We start from the raw sequence: 22,010 nt of genomic DNA on the forward strand, positions 1-22,010 counted from the left end.
TCATACTAGTAGTTTAGCAGTCTGCTGACAGTGTCCACCAGGTCCGTCATTATATTATATATACCTACAGTAGTTATATATATATTTTTTTTATATCATTAATTATCATCTCTATACTAGCAGACGCAGTACGGTAGTCCACGGCTGTAGCTACCTCTGTGTCGTCAGTCACTCGTCATCCATAAGTATACTAGTATCCATCCATCTCCATTGTTTACCTGAGGTGCCTTTTAGTTGTGCCTATTAAAATATGGAGAACAAAAATGTTGAGGTTCCAAAAATAGGGAAAGATCAAGATCCACTTCCACCTCGTGCTGAAGCTGCTGCCACTAGTCATGGCCGAGACGATGAAATTCCATCAACGTCGTCTGCCAAGGCCGATGCCCAATGTCATAGTACAGAGCATGTAAAATCCAAAACACAAAAGATCAGTAAAAAAAGGACTCAAAAATCTAAATAAAAATCATCGGAGGAGAAGCGTAAACTTGCCAATATGCCATTTACCACACGGAGTGGCAAGGAACGGCTGAGGCCCTGGCCTATGTTCATGGCTAGTGGTTCAGCTTCACATGAGGATGGAAGCACTCAGCCTCTCGCTAGAAAAATGAAAAGACTTAAGCTGGCAAAAGCACAGCAAAGAACTGTGCGTTCTTCAAAATCACAAATCCACAAGGAGAGTCCAATTGTGTCGGTTGCGATGCCTGACCTTCCCAACACTGGACGTGAAGAGCATGCACCTTCCACCATTTGCACGCCCCCTGCAAGTGCTGGAAGGAGCACCCGCAGTCCAGTTCCTGATAGTCAGATTGAAGATGTCAGTGTTGAAGTACACCAGGATGAGGAGGATATGGGTGTTGCTGGCGCTGGGGAGGAAATTGACAAGGAGGATTCTGATGGTGAGGTGGTTTGTTTAAGTCAGGCACCCGGCGAGACACCTGTTGTCCGTGGGAGGAATATGGCCATTGACATGCCTGGCGAAAATACCAAAAAAATCAGCTCTTCGGTGTGGAAGTATTTCAACAGAAATGCGGACAACAGGTGTCAAGCCGTGTGTTGCCTTTGTCAAGCTGTAATAAGTAGGGGTAAGGACGTTAACCACCTCGGAACATCCTCCCTTATACGTCACCTGCAGCGCATTCATCATAAGTCAGTGACAAGTTCAAAAACTTTGGGCGACAGCGGAAGCAGTCCACTGACCAGTAAATCCCTTCCTCTTGTAACCAAGCTCACGCAAACCACCCCACCAACTCCCTCAGTGTCAATTTCCTCCTTCCCCAGGAATGCCAATAGTCCTGCAGGCCATGTCACTGGCAATTCTGACGAGTTCTCTCCTGCCTGGGATTCCTCCGATGCATCCTTGAGTGTAACGCCTACTGCTGCTGGCGCTGCTGTTGTTGCTGCTGGGAGTCGATGGTCATCCCAGAGGGGAAGTCGTAAGACCACTTTTACTACTTCCACCAAGCAATTGACTGTCCAACAGTCCTTTGCAAGGAAGATGAAATATCACAGCAGTCATCCTGCTGCAAAGCGGATAACTGAGGCCTTGGCATCCTGGGCAGTGAGAAACGTGGTTCCGGTATCCATCATTACTTCAGAGCCAACTATAGACTTGATTGAGGTACTGTGTCCCCGGTACCAAATACCATCTAGGTTCCATTTCTCTAGGCAGGCGATACCGAAAATGTACACAGACCTCAGAAAAAGACTCACCAGTGTCCTAAAAAATGCAGTTGTACCCAATGTCCACTTAACCACGGACATGTGGACAAGTGGAGCAGGGCAGACTCAGGACTATATGACTGTGACAGCCCACTGGGTAGATGTATTGACTCCCGCCGCAAGAACAGCAGCGGCGGCACCAGTAGCAGCATCTCGCAAACGCCAACTCTTTCCTAGGCAGGCTACGCTTTGTATCACCGCTTTCCAGAATACGCACACAGCTGAAAACCTCTTACGGCAACTAAGGAAGATCATCACAGAATGGCTTACCCCAATTGGACTCTCCTGTGGATTTGTGGCATCGGACAACGCCAGCAATATTGTGCGTGCATTATATCTGGGCAAATTCCAGCACGTCCCATGTTTTGCACATACCTTGAATTTGGTGGTGCAGAATTATTTAAAAAACGACAGGGGCGTGCAAGAGATGCTGTCGGTGGCCACAAGAATTGCGGGACACTTTCGGCGTACAGGCACCACGTACAGAAGACTGGAGCAACACCAAAAACGCCTGAACCTGCCCTGCCATCATCTGAAGCAAGAAGTGGTAACGAGGTGGAATTCAACCCTCTATATGCTTCAGAGGATGGAGGAGCAGCAAAAGGCCATTCAAGCCTATACATCTGACCACGATATAGGAGGTGGAATGCACCTGTCTCAAGCGCAGTGGAGAATGATTTCAACGTTGTGCAAGGTTCTGCAACCTTTTGAACTTGCCACACGTGAAGTCAGTTCAGACACTGCCAGCCTGAGTCAGGTCATTCCCGTCATCAGGCTTTTGCAGAAGAAGCTGGAGACATTGAAGGAGGAGCTAAGACAGAGCGATTCCGCTAGGCATGTGGGACTTGTGGATGGAGCCCTTCATTCGCTTAACCAGGATTCACGGGTGGTCAATCTGTTGAAATCAGAGCACTACATTTTGGCCACCGTGCTCGATCCTAGATTTAAAACCTACGTTGTATCTCTCTTTCCGGCAGACACAAGTCTGCAGGGGTTCAAAGACCTGCTGGTGAGAAAATTATCAAGTCAAGCGGAACTTGATCGGTCAACAGCTCCTCCTTCACATGCTCCCGCAATTGGGGGTGCGAGGAAAAGGCTCAGAATTCCGAGCCCACCCGCTGGCGGTGATGCAGGGCAGTCTGGAGCGACTGCTGATGCTGACATCTGGTCCGGACTGAAGGACCTGCCAACGATTACGGACATGTCGTCTACTGTCACTGCATATGATTCTCTCACCATTGAAAGAATGGTGGAGGATTATATGAGTGACCGCATCCAAGTAGGCACGTCAGACAGTCCGTACGTATACTGGCAGGAAAAAGAGGCAATTTGGAGGCCCTTGCACAAACTGGCTTTATTCTACCTAAGTTGCCCTCCCACAAGTGTGTACTCCGAAAGAGTGTTTAGTGCCGCCGCTCACCTTGTCAGCAATCGGCGTACGAGGTTACTTCCAGAAAATGTGGAGAAGATGATGTTCATTAAAATGAATTATAATCAATTGACCAGCAGCAATTGCCTCCACAAAGTACACAGGGAGCTGAGATGGTGGATTCCAGTGGGGACGAATTGATAATCTGTGAGGAGGGGGATGTACACGGTGATGAATCGGAGGATGATGATGAGGTGGACATCTTGCCTCTATAGAGCCAGTTTGTGCAAGGAGAGATTAATTGCTTCTTTTTTGGTGGGGGTCCAAACCAACCCGTCATTTCAGTCACAGTCGTGTGGCAGACCCTGTCACTGAAATGATGGGTTGGTTAAAGTGTGCATGTCCTGTTTATACAACATAAGGGTGGGTGGGAGGGCCCAAGGCAATTCCACCTTGCACCTCTTTTTTCTTTTATTTTTCTTTGCGTCATGTGCTGTTTGGGGAGTGTTTTTTGGAAGGGCCATCCTGCGTGACACTGCAGTGACACTCCTAGATGGGCCAGGTGTTTGTGTCGTCCACTTGGGTCGCTGAGCTTAGTCACACAGCTACCTCATTGCGCCTCTTTTTTTCTTTGCGTCATGTGCTGTTTGGGGAGTGTTTTTTGGAAGGGCCATCCTGCGTGACACTGCAGTGCCACTCCTAGATGGGCCAGGTGTTTGTGTCGGCCACTTGGGTCGCTGAGCTTAGTCACACAGCTACCTCATTGCGCCTCTTTTTTTCTTTGCGTCATGTGCTGTTTGGGGAGTGTTTTTGGAAGGGCCATCCTGCGTGACACTGCAGTGCCACTCCTAGATGGGCCAGGTGTTTGTGTCGGCCACTTGGGTCGCTGAGCTTAGTCACACAGCTACCTCATTGCGCCTCTTTTTTTCTTTGCGTCATGTGCTGTTTGGGGAGTGTTTTTTGGAAGGGCCATCCTGCGTGACACTGCAGTGCCACTCCTAGATGGGCCAGGTGTTTGTGTCGGCCACTTGGGTCGCTGAGCTTAGTCACACAGCTACCTCATTGCGCCTCTTTTTTTCTTTGCGTCATGTGCTGTTTGGGGAGTGTTTTTTGGAAGGGCCATCATGCGTGACACTGCAGTGCCACTCCTAGATGGGCCAGGTGTTTGTGTCGGCCACTTGGGTCACTGAGCTTAGTCATCCAGCGACCTCTGTGCAAATTTTAGGACTAAAAATAATATTGTGAGGTGTGAGGTGTTAAGAATACACTGAAAATGAGTGGAAATTATGGTTATTGAGGTTAATAATACTCTGGGATCAAAATGACTCCCAAATTCTATGATTTAAGCTGTTTTTTAGGGTTTTTTGAAAAAAACACCCGAATCCAAAACACACCCGAATCCGACAAAAAAAATTCGGTGAGGTTTAGCCAAAACGCGTTCGAACCCAAAACACGGCCGCGGAACCGAACCCAAAACCAAAACACAAAACCCGAAAAATTTCCGGTGCACATCTCTAGTGGCCATGCCATGTCACTGTGCAGGAGCCAGCACCGCTCACACACTAGTCCCCGGTGCAGCCCCCAACCCCCGGGACACCCGGAGCAACAAAATGTAGATTCAGGCCACCAGGCCACGCCCCTACCTATGAAACCATGCCTCCTTTTTACCATTGCGCTGCTTATCTGCGCGCACTGCATTACAATCTCCCTCGCCACCTCTCTGGGTGTCACCAGTGATAGTGACACCTCTGCCATGCTTGTAGCAGCTGGTCCTAAGATCTACGCCTCAAGCCCTGAGTGTTTGCCCTTGTGACTTGTTGATCATCATAGCAAAGCAGATGCTTACAGAAAACTGCAGGGGCTTAGATTGAAAATAAAAAAAATTGATGGGTATAAGGTAGAGAGGAGCGGGTTCGGTTCTCCGAGAACCGAATTCCCCACGAACTCCACGTGGTTTACACTGGTACGAGGCAGGCTCGGTTGTTCCCGCCTGACTCGGAAAACCTGAACAAGGGAAAATGTCATCATCCCGCTGTCGGATTCTCGCGAGATTCGGATTCCATATAAAGAGCTGCGCGTTGCCGCCATTTTTACTCGTGCATTGAAGAGAGAGCGGAGAGGACGTGGCTATGTTCTCTCAGTGGAAATCTCAATATCAGTGCTCAGTATCAGTGGATACTTATTGCTGCTCAGTAATACTAGTAGTGTGTCTCTCCTGCTCAGTGTCAGTTCTCAGTAGTATCCTCATCAGTGCTCAGTATCACTGCTCATTGTCTTGTGCTGCATTGTTGTGCTCAGCATACTACAGTACATTACTAATAGTCCAGTGCTGCATCTTGCTGCTCAGTGTCAGTTCTAGTATCCTCATCAGTGCTCACTATCACTGCTCATTGCATTGTGGTGTTCTGTATACTACAGTAACATAGTAATATAGTAACATATAGTAACATAGTTTTTGAGGTTGAATAGAGGCAAATTGCCCATCGTGTTCAACCTGTTTTAAGTTGTGATGATTCTACATACTTGCTGAATAATGTTTTATGACTAGTTAGCTACTACAACTCATGTTACCCCCGGATTAACCATGTTGATATTTTAAGTATTATAACCTTGGATAGCTTTTTCATTCAGAAATGTATCCATTCCTTTTTTAAATCCAATTACAGAGTCCGCCATTACCACCTTCCCTGGCAGGGAATTCCACATCCTGATTGCCCTAACAGTGAAGATCATAGTATCTCACCTGGCAGGTAAGTAGGAGTTGGGCCAGAGCTGTGGAGGATTGCTGCTCGGGCACCCCCTGTCAAGTGAAGGAGATCCAACTGAGGCAGCACAAGGGAACTCTCGAAAGAAGAACAAGGCTAGAGGAAGATCTGAGACAAAGAAATCTGACTTTTACCAGAGCTGACCAGAGGAAAGCACAAACACAGTCCCCCACTACCACAAATAATGCAGTCGAGTTTCCCACATTTGGGGAAATCACAGGGGTCAGCATACCCAGAATGCAATGAATGAACCTCACCCTGGGAGAACAATCTTCATGACCATGGTATCGCCTATGCAAAATAAGTATGATTTGGGATAGGGCTGGGGAGGGCCGCTGCTCAGGCACATCTCTGTCAAGTAAAGGAGATTCAACTGAGGCAGCACAAGGGAACTCTCATCTGGGGACAACAACTGCAGGGAGAACACATATTTTCAGATGAACATGGGAGGGCAGAAGGCTGCCTAATACTGAAGCACCCCCAAACAACAAACCAAATGCAACAACTAGTACAAGCATTCCTGGGGGAAGTTCTGCAGAAGACGGATTTGCATACGGTGATGTCATCCAAGCAGTGGGCCAAAGTTGGCTGGAACCCTCATCTGCATATGAAAAGAGAAAAGGGGTATGCAGGGCATGGCGGCCTTTTGCGGCGCTTGGATGACCCTTAGTTCGCATTAAACACCCCCACCCTCCTTCGGTGTGGGGCTCATGTTGACAATGCCCCAGCCCCTGAAGCATTCAAGCTGATTTCTTACAGCAGCTTGGCACTGTAACAGCTCCAGAGCTGCTCTGTAAGGCAAGTAAAAGGGTGTGTAGTTTGCATTGTGCATTGGAAGGCACAAAGTAAGCAGACAGGAGGAGAAGTCAGGATAGTGCACAAGGGTATAAAAGGGAGGGGCTCAAGAAAAAAGAAGTGGAAACAGACAGCAAACTAGGCTGGAGAGAGACCTGAGACAAAAAGATCTGAATTATACAAGAGCCGACCAGGGGAAACACAAATTATGCAGTCAAGTTTCCCACATTTGGGGAAATCGCAGGGGCAGCACACCCAGAGTGCAATGGGTGAGCCTTGCCCTGGGAGAAGCACCTTCATGATCATAGTATCTCACCTGGTAGGTAAGTAGGAGTTGGGCTTGAGCTGGGGAGGGTCGCTGCTCGGGCACCCCCCTGTCAAGTGGAGGAGATCCAACTGAGGCAGCACAAGGGAACTCTCGAAAGAAGAACAAGGCTAGAGGAAGATCTGAAACAAAGAAATCTGACTTTTACCAGAGCTGACCAGAGGAAAACACAAACACAGTCCCCCACTACCACAAATAATGCAGTCGAGTTACCCACATTTGGGGAAATCACAGGGGTCAGCATACCCAGAATGCAATGAATGAACCTCACCCTGGGAGAATAATCTTCATGACCATGGTATCTCCTATGCAAAATAAGTATGATTTGGGATAGGGCTGGGGAGGGCCGCTGCTCAGGCACATCTCTGTCAAGTAAAGGAGATTCAACTGAGGCAGCACAAGGGAACTCTCATCTGGGGACAACAACTGCAGGGAGAACACATATTTTCAGATGAACATGGGAGGGCAGAAGGCTGCCTAATACTGAAGCACCCCCAAACAACAAACCAAATGCAACAACTAATGCAAGCATTCCTGGGGGAAGGCCTGCCGCAGATGGATTTGCATATGGTGATGTCATCCAAGCAGTGGGTCAAAGTTGGCTTCAACCTTCGTCTGCATATGAAAAGAGAAAAGGGGCGTGCAGGGCATGGCGGCCTTTTGCGGTGCTTGGATGACCCTTAGTTTGCATTAAACACCCCCACCCTCCTTCGGTGTGGGTCTCATGTTGGCCATGCCCCAGCCCCTGAAGCATTCAAGCTGATTTCTTGCAGCAGCTTGGCACTGTAACAGCTCCAGAGCTGCTCTGTAAGGCAAGTAAAAGGGTGTGGGCCCTGCAGCACTACCTGTAGTTTGCATTGTGCATTGGAAGGCACAAAGTAAGCAGACAGGAGGAGAAGTCAGGATAGTGCACAAGGGTATAAAAGGGAGGGGCTCAATAAAAAAGAAGTGGAAACAGACAGCAAACTAGGCTGTAGAGAGACCTGAGACAAAGAGATCTGAATTATACGAGAGCCGACCAGGGGAAACACAAATTCTGCAGTCAAGTTTCCCACATTTGGGGAAATCGCAGGGGCAGCACACCCAGAGTGCAATGGGTGAGCCTTGCCCTGGGAGAAGCACCTTCATGATCATAGTATCTCACCTGGCAGGTAAGTAGGAGTTGGGCTAGAGCTGGGGAGGGTCGCTGCTCGGGCACCCCCCTGTCAAGTGAAGGAGATCCAACTGAGGCAGCACAAGGGAACTCTCGAAAGAAGAACAAGGCTAGAGGAAGATCTGAGACAAAGAAATCTGACTTTTACCAGAGCTGACCAGAGGAAAACACAAACACAGTCCCCCACTACCACAAATAATGCAGTCGAGTTACCCACATTTGGGGAAATCACAGGGGTCAGCATACCCAGAATGCAATGAATGAACCTCACCCTGGGAGAACAATCTTCATGACCATGGTATCTCCTATGCAAAATAAGTATGATTTGGGATAGGGCTGGGGAGGGCCGCTGCTCAGGCACATCTCTGTCAAGTAAAGGAGATTCAACTGAGGCAGCACAAGGGAACTCTCATCTGGGGACAACAACTGCAGGGAGAACACATATTTTCAGATGAACATGGGAGGGCAGAAGGCTGCCTAATACTGAAGCACCCCCAAACAACAAACCAAATGCAACAACTAGTGCAAGCATTCCTGGGGGAAGGCCTGCAGCAGATGGATTTCCATATGGTGATGTCATCCAAGCAGTGGGTCAAAGTTGGCTTCAACCCTCGTCTGCATATGAAAAGAGAAAAGGGGCGTGCAGGGCATGGCGGCCTTTTGCGGCGCTTGGATGACCCCTAGTTCGCATTAAACACCTCCACCCTCCTTCGGTGTGGGGCTCATGTTGGCTATGCCCCAGCCCCTGAAGCATACAAGCTGATTTCTTGCAGCAGCTGGGCACTGTAACAGCTCTAGAGCTGCTCTGTACGGCAAGTAAAAGGGTGTGGGCCCTGCAGCACTACCTGTAGTTTGCATTGTGCATGGGAAGGCACAAAGTAAGCAGACGGGAGAAGTCAGGAGAGTGCGCAAGGGCATAGAAGGGAGCAGCTCAAGAAAAGAGAAGTGGAAACAGACAGCAAACTAGGCTGGAGAGAGACCTGAGACAAAGAGATCTGAATTATACGAGAGCCGACCAGGGGAAACACAAATTATGCAGTCAAGTTTCCCACATTTGGGGAAATCGCAGGAGCAGCACACCCAGAGTGCAATGGGTGAGCCTTGCCCTGGGAGAAGCACCTTCATGATCATAGTATCTCACCTTGCAGGTAAGTAGGATTTGGGCTAGAGCTGGGGAGGGTCGCTGCTCGGGTACCCCCCTGTCAAGTGAAGGAGATCCAACTGAGGCAGCACAAGGGAACTCTCGAAAGAAGAACAAGGCTAGAGGAAGATCTGAGACAAAGAAATCTGACTTTTACCAGAGCTGACCAGAGGAAAGCACAAACACAGTCCCCCACTACCACAAATAATGCAGTCGAGTTTCCCACATTTGGGGAAATCACAGGGGTCAGCATACCCAGAATGCAATGAATGAACCTCACCCTGGGAAAACAATCTTCATGACCATGGTATCGCCTATGCAAAATAAGTATGATTTGGGATAGGGCTGGGGAGGGCCGCTGCTCAGGCACATCTCTGTCAAGTAAAGGAGATTCAACTGAGGCAGCACAAGGGAACTCTCATCTGGGGACAACAACTGCAGGGAGAACACATATTTTCAGATGAATATGGGAGGGCAGAAGGCTGCCTAATACTGAAGCAACCCCAAACAACAAACCAAATGCAACAACTAGTGCAAGCATTCCTGGGGGAAGGCCTGCAGCAGATGGATTTGCATATGGTGATGTCATCCAAGCAGTGGGTCAAAGTTGGCTTCAACCCTCGTCTGCATGTGAAAAGAGAAAAGGGGCGTGCAGGGCATGGCGGCCTTTTGCGGCGCTTGGATGACCCCTAGTTCGCATTAAACACCTCCACCCTCCTTCGGTGTGGGGCTCATGTTGGCTATGCCTCAGCCCCTGAAGCATTCAAGCTGATTTCTTGCAGTAGCTGGGCTCTGTCACAGCTCCAGAGCTGCTCTGTACGGCAAGTAAAAGGGTGTGGGCCCTGCAGCACTACCTGTAGTTTGCATTGTGCATTGGAAGGCACAAAGTAAGCAGACGGGAGAAGTCAGGATAGTGCGCAAGGGCATAGAAGGGAGCAGCTCAAGAAAAGAGAAGTGGAAACAGACAGCAAACTAGGCTGGAGAGAGACCTGAGACAAAGAGATCTGAATTATACGAGAGCCGACCAGGGGAAACACAAATTATGCAGTCAAGTTTCCCACATTTGGGGAAATCGCAGGAGCAGCACACCCAGAGTGCAATGGGTGAGCCTTGCTGTCACGTTTGAATAGAGAAAGTAGGATCACAAATTATATGTGATCTAAGGTGTGGTGATTACCTGCAGGAATAATCACCAATAATGTTTTCAAGTGACTGTATATATATAATTTTGTATTCTTTCAGCCGAGATGTGACAACATGGCTGACATGCAATGTCCTGCATTTGACCCCCATAGGTCCAGGCCAAGAGAGATCTGCAGTCCATTTAAAGTAATCCAAAACTGGGATTGATATTTTAGCTTTTATTTTTACTTAAAGTACAATAACTTTTACCATTTTAATTTGTTTTAATAGTATATTGACAGTATTATTTTCATTCAAAAATCCACTTAATTTTCTTTACCCTATTATTAAAATGGTAATTGACAAAAACAAACTACATTGTCACCAGAAGAGCAATACAAAATGTACAAGTGATATATTAAAATCATCTTTCCAGCTTGAATTTCAATGATGCATTGGGGCAACAATTTTGTGAGAAACATCTTCACCCTTAAATAAAGATTTTCTTAATTCCTTACCTGTGTGCTAATTAGATATCACCTTGTTTTCACATTAAACAGACTTCCACATGAGAAAGCAGCATGAGAATGCTTATTAGCCTTTGTCAGTATGTACTTTTGCAAAGTGTCGCTGTGGCGCAATCAGTTAGTGTGTACGGCTATTAACCAAAAGGTTTGTGGTTCAATCCCACCCAGGGATGTAGTTGACCTTGTTATCAGATTTTGGTGATCTTTAAGTAGACAAGTCAAAATTTCGAAAACCCCTGTTATGGTGTAGGGTACCTGGCCTTCTTGCTGCAATTGTTCATGCCGTTGGCTTGTGTTCTGTTGAATGCCACGTTCTGCCACGTTCTGCGGCATGCTTAAGGTGTGAGCTGGTAAGATGCTCACCTTAGTTTAACAATAAATCCTTTCCTCGAAATGTCCGTCTCCCTGGGCACAGTACCTATAACTGGAGTCTGGAGGAGGGGCATAGAGGGAGGAGCCAGTTCACACCCTTTGAAAGTCTTAAAGTGCCCATGTCTCTTGCGGATCCCGTCTATACCCCATGGTTCTTAATGTGACCCCAGCATCCTTTACGGACTAAGAGAAAAGGATGCCCTTGTGTACTATCCTGACTTCTCCTCCCGTCTGCTTACTTTGTGCCTTCCAACGCACAATGCGAACTACAGGTGGTGCTGCAGGGCCCACACCCTTTTACTTGCCTTACAGAGCAGCTCTGGAGCTGTTACAGTGCCCAGCTGCTGCAAGAAATCAGCATGAATGCTTCAGGGGATGGGGCATGGCCAACATGAGCCCCACACCAAAGGAGGGTGGGGGTGTTTAATGCGAACTAGGGGTCATCCAAGCACTGCAAAAGGCCGCCATGCACTGCATGCCCCTTTTCTCTTTTTATATGCAGATGAGGGTTCCAGCCAACTTTGGCCCACTGCTTGGATGACATCACCGTATGCAAATCAGTCTGCTGCAGACCTTCCCCCAGGAATGCTTTTACTAGTTGTTGGATATGGTTTGATATTTGATGGTGCTTCAGTATTAGGCAGCCTTCCGCCCTCCCATGTTCATCTGAAAAGATGTGGTCTCCCTGCAGTTGTTGTCCCCAGACGAGAGTTCCCTTGTGCTTCCTCAGTTGAATCTCCTTAACTTGACGGGGGAGGGGCTGCCCGAGCTGCCACCCTCCCCAGCCCTATCCCAACTCATACTTATTTTACATATTAGATCTCTTGATCATGAAGATTGTTCTCAAAGGGTGAGGTTCATCCATTATATTTTAAAATAGGAAGGTACAAATTACATATTTGAATTGCATCTATGTGCTGGATTCAAATGCCCCCCCCCCCCTTCCTTTCTCAATTGTGCCAGTCAGCAGCTATTCTAAGGTTGCTGCCAATGGGTGTGACACATTAATTTCTTCTGTGGGGTACACTGGACTCCACAAGGATTCACATTGGGGTGTAGAGTAGGATCTTGATCTGAGGCACCAACCGGCTCAAAGCTTTTGACTGTTCCCAAGATGCTCAGCGCATCCTCCTCTATAACCCCGCTTCCATGAACAGGGAGCTCAGTTTGTAGTTGGTGCCTTCAGTAGCAGGCCACTTAACAGGGGCCTGCCTCAGGCAGCCTATTCTTAGCTATTAATTTTGACAAGAAAAGAAGAACTTGTTTTATGAGAATATACAAGGGCTGCAGCAGGCTAGGTCTAATAGACATCTTTACTGCAGCTTCATCACTCCCAGCGGCGCTGTATACTCCCGTGCCCTGGTTGCTGGGTCACTGCAGCGGAGGCTCCGGTTTCTTCCTAAGGTCAGTCACACACACACCGCCCTTCCGGATCACGAGGCCGCTGATTAAGGGGAGCGTGGCCGTAGGGGGTGGGCCGTGTGCGCACTGGGGTGGACACTGATTACTGGGCAGCCGCTCCACTAGCCACCAGGTACAGTTAAGGAGCACAGGTCTGGGGGTTTTTCTCCTATATTAACCCAATTTTGTACTGCCCGCAGCGCATTGTGATAGGTAATAGGGCCTGATTCAGGTTGGATTGCAATCACAATAAGCGATCCAACTGCAAAAATTGCTAAGAGCATACGCATGTGCCTGCATGCGATCGCCTCTGCCTGTCAATCGGGGCAGGGGGGGAGAGTGGGGTCAGCAACACTCCATTTCCAAGTCAGGGATGGAGCAGTGCGGGGGCAAGGCTTCAAAATGGGGTCTGCAATGGAGGAGACACAGGGGGCGTGGTCACAGCGGCTGTATGACATCACATTCAGCCGCTGTGATCACAAAAATGGTGGCGGCTTCCTGCGCGCACATACAGTCTGCACCAGCAGGAGGCTACACCATTGTTTATGATCACGCTGAACTGCAGTGCGACTGCAATTACAGCATGGTCAAGAAGGGAGGTGTCATACTGGGTGGCCATGCCCTGTCACTGTGCAGGAGCCAGCACCGCTTACACACTAGTCCCCGGGTGCAGCCCCCAACCCCCGGGACACCCGGAGCAACAAAATGTAGATTCAGGCCACCAGGACACGCCCCTACCTATGAAATCATGCCTCCTTTTTACCATTGCGCTGCTTATTTGCATGCACTGCATTACAATCTCCCTCGCCACCTCTCTGGGTGTCACCAGTGATAGTGACACCTCTGCCATGCTTGTAGCAGCTGGTCCAAAGATCTATGCCTCAAGCCCTGAGTGTTTGCCCTTGTGACTTGTTGATCATCATAGCGAAGCAGATGCTTACAGAAAACTGCAGGGGCTTAGATTGAAAATAAAAAAAATTGATGGGTATAAGGTAGAGAGGAGCGGGTTCGGTTCTCCGAGAACCGAATTCCCCACGAACTCCACGTGGTTTACACTGGTCTGAGGCAGGCTCGGTTGTTCCCGCCTGACTCGGAAAACCTGAACAAGGGAAAATGTCATCATCCCGCTGTCGGATTCTCGCGAGATTCGGATATTATATATAGAGCTGCGCGTTGCCGCCATTTTTACTCGTGCATTGAAGAGAGAGCGGAGAGGACGTGGCTATGTTCTCTCAGTGGAAATCTCAATATCAGTGCTCAGTATTAGTGGTTACTTATTGCTGCTCAGTAATACTAGTAGTGTGTCTCTCCTGCTCAGTGTCAGTTCTCAGTAGTATCCTCATCAGTGCTCAGTATCACTGCTCATTGTCTTGTGCTGCATTGTGGTGCTCAGCATACTACAGTACATTACTAATAGTCCAGTGCTGCATCTTGCTGCTCAGTGTCAGTTCTAGTATCCTCATCAGTGCTCACTATCACTGCTCATTGCATTGTGGTGTTCTGTATACTACAGTAATATAGTAACATATAGTAACATAGTTTTTGAGGTTGAATAGAGGCAAATTGCCCATCGTGTTCAACCTGTTTTAAGTTGTGATGATTCTACATACTTGCTGAATAATGTTTTATGACTAGTTAGCTACTATAACTCATGTTACCCCCGGATTAACCATGTTGATATTTTAAGTATTATAACCTTGGATAGCTTTTTCATTCAGAAATGTATCCATTCCTTTTTTAAATCCAATTACAGAGTCCGCCATTACCACCTTCCCTGGCAGGGAATTCCACATCCTGATTGCCCTAACAGTGAAGAACCCTTTCCTCCATTGCATTCTGAACTTTCCTCCAGTCGCAGCGAGTGACCACGTGTTCTTTTAATAAATAATTCCTCTGATAACTCTTTGTTATGTATCTTTACATATTTGAAGATATTAATAATATCTCCTCTTAGGCACCTCTTTTCTAGTGTATACATATTCAGCCTAGTAAGTCTTTCCTTATAGTCCAGTACTTTTAGGCCTTTAATCAATTTAGTCTTCAGGATCTCTCGGACTTCCATGAGCAGCAGAGTAGTGCAATGGAAGGATGCTGGGCCCATAACCCAGAGGTCGATTAATCGAAACTATCCTCTGCTATGTGCATTTTTTTTTTATAATTAAAGTAATCAAAAACTGGGATTGATATTTTGGCTCTTTTATTTTTACTTAAAGTACAATAACTTTTATCATTTTAATTTGTTTTAATAGTATATTGACAGCATTGTTTTCTTTAAAAAATCCACTTAATTTTCTTTACCCTATTACTGAAATGGTAATTGACAAAAACAAACTACATGGTCACCAGAAGAGCAATGCAAAATGTACAAGTGATATATTAAAATCATCTTCCATCTTGAATTTCAATGATGCATTGGGACAACAATTTTGTGAGAAACATCTTCACCCATAAAGAAAGATTTTCTTAATTCCTTATCTGTGTGCTGATTAGATATTACCTTGTTTTCACATTAAACAGACTTCCACATGAGAAAGCAGCAAGGATGCAGTAACGTTTATGTTTCCTGGTGTCAACCTGTATTATTTCAGTAGACATTGAAATGAGGATGCATCTTGCTGCCTTTCCAATGTAGCAAGTTTAATTCAGTAATAGGTGAAAAAACATTCCTACAAAGGTGTTAATCAGAGACTTGGCTTTGTGGACACTTTTCAGAGAGCAAATTTGTTAGCATAAAAATAAAGTCAGAAAATGAAGAGCTGTTTAATCACTCAATTGGACTTTTCTGCCAGCATAATTTTTTTTTCTCTGCAACCCACTGCTAAATTGTGCTTCCTAGCTGTTTTTTATAAAATCACTTAATCAAATCTAACTTTGATTACATCAGAGAAGGCCAGGTACCCTACACCATAAGAGGGGGTTTGAAAATTTGACTTGTCTACTTAAAGATCACCAAAATCTGATCACAAGGTCAATTACATCCCTGGGTGGGATTGAACCACCAACCTTTTGGTTAATAGCCAAACATGCTAACCGATTGCACCACAGAGACACCTCGTAAAAGTCCATTCAGACAAAGGCTAATAAGCATTCATCTAGAACGTTTCCTAGAAAAACTTTAAAAAGTCAATAATCTGGAGAGTTTTTGTAAGAAACACATTGCTACTTTCCCATGATGAGTGAGTGCTTCAGGATCTCTTGCACTTACATGAGCAGCAGAGTACTGCAACGGAAGCATGCTGGGCCCATAACCCAGAGGTAGGCAGATTGAAACTATCTTCTGCTATATGCATTGTTTTTTGTTAATTAAAGTAATCCAAAACTGGGATTGATATTTTGGCTCTTTTATTTTTACTTAAAGTACAATAACTTTTACCATTTTAATTTGTTTTAATAGTATATTGACAGTATTGTTTTCTTTCAAAAATCCACTTAATTTTCTTTACCCTATTATTAAAATGGTAATTGACAAAAACAAACTACATTGTCACCAGAAGAGCAGCACAAAATGTACAAGTGATATATTAAAATCATCATTCCAGCTTGAATTTCAATGATGCTTTGGTGCAACAATTTTGTGAGAAACATCTTCACCCATAAAGAAAGATTTTCTTAATTCCTTACCTGTGTGCTGATTAGATATCACCTTGTTTTCACATTAAACAGACTTCCCCATGAGGAAGCAGCAAGGATGCAGTGACGTTTATGTTTCCTGGTGTCAACCTGTATTATTTCAGTAGACATTGAAATGAGGATGCATCTTGCTGCCTTTCCAATGAAGCAAGTTTAATTCAGTAATAGGTGAAAAACCATTCCTACAAAGGTGTTAATCAGAGACTTTACTTTGTGGACATTTTTCAGAGAGCAAATTTGTTAGCATAAACATAAAATCAGAAAATGAAGAGCTGTTTAATCACTCAATTGGACTTTTCTGCCAGCATAGTTTTTTTTCTCTGCAACCCACTGCTAAATTGTGCTTCCTAGCTGTTTTTTATAAAATCACTTAATCAAATCTAACTCTGATTACATCAGAGAAGGCCAGGTACCCTACACCATAAGAGGGAGTTTGACATTTTGACTTGTCTACTTAAAGATTACCAAAATCTAATCACAAGGTCAATTACATCCATGGGTGGGATTGAACCACCAACCTTTTGGTTAATAGCCAAACATGCTAACCGATTGCACCACAGAGACACCTCGTAAAAGTATATACTGACAAAGGCTAATAAGCATTCATCTAGAACGTTTCCTAGAAAAACTTTAAAAAGTCAATAATCTGGAGAGTTTTTGTAAGAAACACATTGGTACTTTCCCATGATGAGTGAGTGCTTCAGGATCTCTTGCACTTACATGAGCAGCAGAGTACTGCAACGGAAGCATGCTGGGCCCATAACCCAGAGGTAGGCAGATTGAAACTATCCTCTGCTATATGCATTGTTTTTTGTTAATTAAAGTAATCCAAAACTGGGATTGATATTTTGGCTCTTTTATTTTTACTTAAAGTACAATAACTTTTACCATTTTAATTTGTTTTAATAGTATATTGACAGTATTGTTTTCTTTCAAAAATCCACTTAATTTTCTTTACCCTATTATTAAAATGGTAATTGACAAAAACAAACTACATTGTCACCAGAAGAGCAGTACAAAATGTACAAGTGATATATTAAAATCATCTTTCCAGCTTGAATTTCAATGATGCTTTGGTGCAACAATTTTGTGAGAAACATCTTCACCCATACCCAAGACTTACTAGGCTGAATATGTATACACTAGAAAAGAGGTGCCTAAGAGGAGATATTATTAATATCTTCAAATATGTAAAGATACATAACAAAGAGTTATCAGAGGAATTATTTATTAAAAGAACACGTGGTCACTCGCTGCAACTGGAGGAAATTCAGAATGCAATGGAGGAAAGGGTTCTTCACTGTTAGGGCAATCAGGATGTGGAATTCCCTGCCAGGGAAGGTGGTAATGGCAGACTCTGTAATTGGATTTAAAAAAGGAATGGATACATTTCTGAATGAAAAAGCTATCCAAGGTTATAATACTTAAAATATCAACATGGTTAATCCGGGGGTAACATGAGTTATAGTAGCTAACTAGTCATAAAACATTATTCAGCAAGTATGTAGAATCATCACAACTTAAAACAGGTTGAACACGATGGGCAATTTGCCTCTATTCAACCTCAAAAACTATGTTACTATATGTTACTATATTACTGTAGTATACAGAACACCACAATGCAATGAGCAGTGATAGTGAGCACTGATGAGGATACTAGAACTGACACTGAGCAGCAAGATGCAGCACTGGACTATTAGTAATGTACTGTAGTATGCTGAGCACCACAATGCAGCACAAGACAATGAGCAGTGATACTGAGCACTGATGAGGATACTACTGAGAACTGACACTGAGCAGGAGAGACACACTACTAGTATTACTGAGCAGCAATAAGTAACCACTGATACTGAGCACTGATATTGAGATTTCCACTGAGAGAACATAGCCACGTCCTCTCCGCTCTCTCTTCAATGCACGAGTAAAAATGGCGGCAACGCGCAGCTCTATATATAATATCCGAATCTCGCGAGAATCCGACAGCGGGATGATGACATTTTCCCTTGTTCAGGTTTTCCGAGTCAGGCGGGAACAACCGAGCCTGCCTCAGACCAGTGTAAACAACGTGGAGTTCGTGGGGAATTCGGTTCTCGGAGAACCGAACCCGCTCCTCTCTACCTTATACCCATCAATTTTTTTTATTTTCAATCTAAGCCCCTGCAGTTTTCTGTAAGCATCTGCTTCGCTATGATGATCAACAAGTCACAAGGGCAAACACTCAGGGCTTGAGGCATAGATCTTTGGACCAGCTGCTACAAGCATGGCAGAGGTGTCACTATCACTGGTGACACCCAGAGAGGTGGCGAGGGAGATTGTAATGCAGTGCGTGCAAATAAGCAGCGCAATGGTAAAAAGGAGGCATGATTTCATAGGTAGGGGCGTGGCCTGGTGGCCTGAATCTACATTTTGTTGCTCCGGGTGTCCCGGGGGTTGGGGGCTGCACCCGGGGACTAGTGTGTAAGCGGTGCTGGCTCCTGCACAGTGACAGGGCATGGCCACCCAGTATGACACCTCCCTTCTTGACCATGCTGTAATTGCAGTCGCACTGCAGTTCAGCGTGATCATAAACAATGGTGTAGCCTCCTGCTGGTGCAGACTGTATGTGCCCGCAGGAAGCCGCCACCATTTTTGTGATCACAGCGGCTGAATGTGATGTCATACAGCCGCTGTGACCACGCCCCCTGTGTCTCCTCCATTGCAGACCCCATTTTGAAGCCTTGCCCCCGCACTGCTCCATCCCTGACTTGGAAATGGAGTGTTGCTGACCCCACTCTCCCCCCCTGCCCCGATTGACAGGCAGAGGCGATCGCATGCAGGCACATGCGTATGCTCTTAGCAATTTTTGCAGTTGGATCGCTTATTGTGATTGCAATCCAACCTGAATCAGGCCCTATTACCTATCACAATGCGCTGCGGGCAGTACAAAATTGGGTTAATATAGGAGAAAAACCCCCAGACCTGTGCTCCTTAACTGTACCTGGTGGCTTGTGGAGCGGCTGCCCAGTAATCAGTGTCCACCCCAGTGCGCACACGGCCCACCCCCTACGGCCACGCTCCCCTTAATCAGCGGCCTCGTGATCCGGAAGGGCGGTGTGTGTGTGACTGACCTTAGGAAGAAACCGGAGCCTCCGCTGCAGTGACCCAGCAACCAGGGCACGGGAGTATACAGCGCCGCTGGGAGTGATGAAGCTGCAGTAAAGATGTCTATTAGACCTAGCCTGCTGCAGCCCTTGTAGATTCTCATAAAACAAGTTCTTCTTTTCTTGTCAAAATTAATAGCTCAGAATAGGCTGCCTGAGGCAGGCCCCTGTTAAGTGGCCTGCTACTGAAGGCACCAACTACAAACTGAGCTCCCTGTTCATGGAAGCGGGGTTATAGAGGAGGATGCGCTGAGCATCTTGGGAACAGTCAAAAGCTTTGAGCCGGTTGGTGCCTCAGATCAAGATCCTACTCTACACCCCAATGTGAATCCTTGTGGAGTCCAGTGTACCCCACAGAAGAAATTAATGTGTCACACCCATTGGCAGCAACCTTAGAATAGCTGCTGACGGGCACAATTGAGAAAGGAAGGGGGGGGGGCATTTGAATCCAGCACATAGATGCAATTCAAATATGTAATTTGAACCTTCCTATTTTAAAATATAATGGATGAACCTCACCCTGTGAGAACAATCTTCATGATATAGAGATCTCATATGCAAAATAAGTATGAGTTGGGATAGGGCTGGGGAGGGTGGCTGCTCGGGCAAGCCCCTCCCCCGTCAAGTTAAGGAGATTCAACTGAGGAAGCACAAGGGAACTCTCGTCTGGGGACAACAACTGCAGGGAGACCACATCTTTTCAGATGAACATGGGAGGGCGGAAGGCTGCCTAATACTGAAGCACCATCAAATATCAAACCATATGCAATAACTAGTACAAGCATTCCTGGGGGAAGGTCTGCAGGAGACGAATTTGCATACGGTGATGTCATCCAAGCAGTGGGCCAAAGTTGGCTGGAACCCTCATCTGCATATGAAAAGAGAAAAGGGTTATGCAGGGCATGGCAGCCTTTTGCGGTGCTTGGATGACCCCTAGATCGCATTAAACACCCCCACCCTCCTTTGGTGTGGGGCTCATGTTGGCCATGCCCCATCCCATGAAGCATTCAAGCTGATTTCTTGCAGCAGCTGGGCACTGTAACAGCTCCAGAGCTGCTCTGTAAGGCAAGTAAAAGGGTGTGGGCCCTGCAGCACTACCTGTAGTTTGCATTGTGCGTTGGAAGGCACAAAGTAAGCAGACGGGAGAAGTCAGGATAGTGCGCAAGGGCATAGAAGGGAGCGGCTCAAGAAAAAAAGAAGTGGAAACAGACAGCAAACTAGGCTGGAGAGAGACCTGAGACAAAGAGATCTGAATTATACGAGAGCCGACCAGAGGAAACACAAATTATGCAGTCAAGTGTCCCACATTTGGGGAAATCGTAGGAGCAGCACACCCAGAGTGCAATGGGTGAGCCTTGCCCTGGGAGAAGCACCGTCCTGATTATAGTATCTCACCTGGGTGTGCTGCCCCTGCGATTTCCCCAAATGTGGGAAACTTGACTGCATAATTTGTGTTTCCCCTGGTCGGCTCTCATATAATTCAGATCTCTTTGTCTCAGGTCTCTCTCCAGCCTAGTTTGCTGTCTGTTTCCACTTCTTTTTTCTTGAGCCCCTCCCTTCTATACCCTTGTGGACTATCCTGACTTCTCCTCCTGTCTGCTTACTTTGTGCCTTCCAATGCACAATGCAAACTACAGGTAGTGCTGCAGGGCCCACACCCTTTTACTTGCCTTACAGAGCAGCTCTGGAGCTGTTACAGTGCCAAGCTGCTGCAAGAAATCAGCTTGAATGCTTCAGGGGCTGGGGCATGGCCAACATGAGCCCCACACCAAAGGAGGGTGGGGGTGTTTAATGCGAACTAAGGGTCATCCAAGCGCCGCAAAAGGCCGCCATGCCCTGCATACCCCTTTTCTCTTTTCATATGCAGATGAGGATTCCAGCCAACTTTGGCCCACTGCTTGGATGACATCACTGTATGCAAATCCGTCTTCTGCAGACCTTCCCCCAGGAATGCTTGTACTAGTTGTTGCATTTGGTTTGTTGTTTGGGGGTGCTTCAGTATTAGGCAGCCTTCTGCCCTCCCATGTTCATCTGAAAATATGTGTTCTCACTGCAGTTGTTGTCCCCAGATGGGAGTTCCCTTGTGCTGCCTCAGTTGAATCTCCTTTACTCTAAAACTTTTAAAACTTAGCAAAAGTGTTTACTAAATAGCTGCTCGGCAAAGTTGCAATGCCGAGACTCCCCGACCAGCTGCCCAGGATGAACCCACCTTTCTAGTAGAATGGGTCTTCACCTAATTCAGTAACGGCAATCCTGCCGTGGAATGAGCATGCTGAATCTTACCACAGATCCAGCGCATAATGGTCTACATGGAAGCAGGACACCCAATCCTGTTGGGAGCATACAGGACAAACAGAGCCTCTGTTTTCCTAATCTGAACCGTTCTGGTGACATAAATTTTCAAAGTTCTGACCACAGCCAGAGACTTTGACTCAACGAAGGTGTCAGTGGCCAAAGGCACCATGTGGAAAGATGAACCACCTTCGGCAGAAATTGTTGACGTGTCCTCAATTCTGCTCTATCTTCATGAAAGATCAAATAAAGGCTCTTG

The 22,010-nt window shown here is 46.4% G+C and overlaps 9 non-coding genes across 9 annotated transcripts; all 9 read right to left on the bottom strand.

The window, feature by feature from the left end:
• Positions 1–5,997: 5,997 nt before the first annotated feature.
• Positions 5,998–6,161, bottom strand: LOC134989746 (U1 spliceosomal RNA). The gene has a single exon (XR_010194838.1). It is a non-coding gene; the product is annotated as a U1 spliceosomal RNA (small nuclear RNA).
• A 655-nt stretch (positions 6,162–6,816) lies between these two features.
• On the bottom strand, positions 6,817–6,979 carry LOC134989784 (U1 spliceosomal RNA). The gene has a single exon (XR_010194869.1). It is a non-coding gene; the product is annotated as a U1 spliceosomal RNA (small nuclear RNA).
• A 152-nt stretch (positions 6,980–7,131) lies between these two features.
• Positions 7,132–7,295, bottom strand: LOC134989758 (U1 spliceosomal RNA). Its single transcript, XR_010194849.1, has one exon. It is a non-coding gene; the product is annotated as a U1 spliceosomal RNA (small nuclear RNA).
• Positions 7,296–7,969: 674 nt separating this feature from the next.
• On the bottom strand, positions 7,970–8,132 carry LOC134989783 (U1 spliceosomal RNA). The gene has a single exon (XR_010194868.1). It is a non-coding gene; the product is annotated as a U1 spliceosomal RNA (small nuclear RNA).
• A 152-nt stretch (positions 8,133–8,284) lies between these two features.
• LOC134989750 (U1 spliceosomal RNA) lies at positions 8,285–8,448 on the bottom strand. The gene has a single exon (XR_010194842.1). It is a non-coding gene; the product is annotated as a U1 spliceosomal RNA (small nuclear RNA).
• Positions 8,449–9,119: 671 nt separating this feature from the next.
• LOC134989715 (U1 spliceosomal RNA) lies at positions 9,120–9,282 on the bottom strand. The gene has a single exon (XR_010194812.1). It is a non-coding gene; the product is annotated as a U1 spliceosomal RNA (small nuclear RNA).
• A 152-nt stretch (positions 9,283–9,434) lies between these two features.
• Positions 9,435–9,598, bottom strand: LOC134989749 (U1 spliceosomal RNA). The gene has a single exon (XR_010194841.1). It is a non-coding gene; the product is annotated as a U1 spliceosomal RNA (small nuclear RNA).
• Positions 9,599–15,664: 6,066 nt separating this feature from the next.
• TRNAN-AUU (transfer RNA asparagine (anticodon AUU)) lies at positions 15,665–15,738 on the bottom strand. Its single transcript has one exon. It is a non-coding gene; the product is annotated as a tRNA-Asn (tRNA).
• Positions 15,739–20,706: 4,968 nt separating this feature from the next.
• Positions 20,707–20,862, bottom strand: LOC134989724 (U1 spliceosomal RNA). Its single transcript, XR_010194817.1, has one exon. It is a non-coding gene; the product is annotated as a U1 spliceosomal RNA (small nuclear RNA).
• Positions 20,863–22,010: the final 1,148 nt, after the last annotated feature.

Source organism: Pseudophryne corroboree, unplaced genomic scaffold (assembly GCF_028390025.1).
Source record: "Pseudophryne corroboree isolate aPseCor3 unplaced genomic scaffold, aPseCor3.hap2 scaffold_1123, whole genome shotgun sequence".
Taxonomy (NCBI): Eukaryota; Metazoa; Chordata; class Amphibia; order Anura; family Myobatrachidae; genus Pseudophryne; species Pseudophryne corroboree.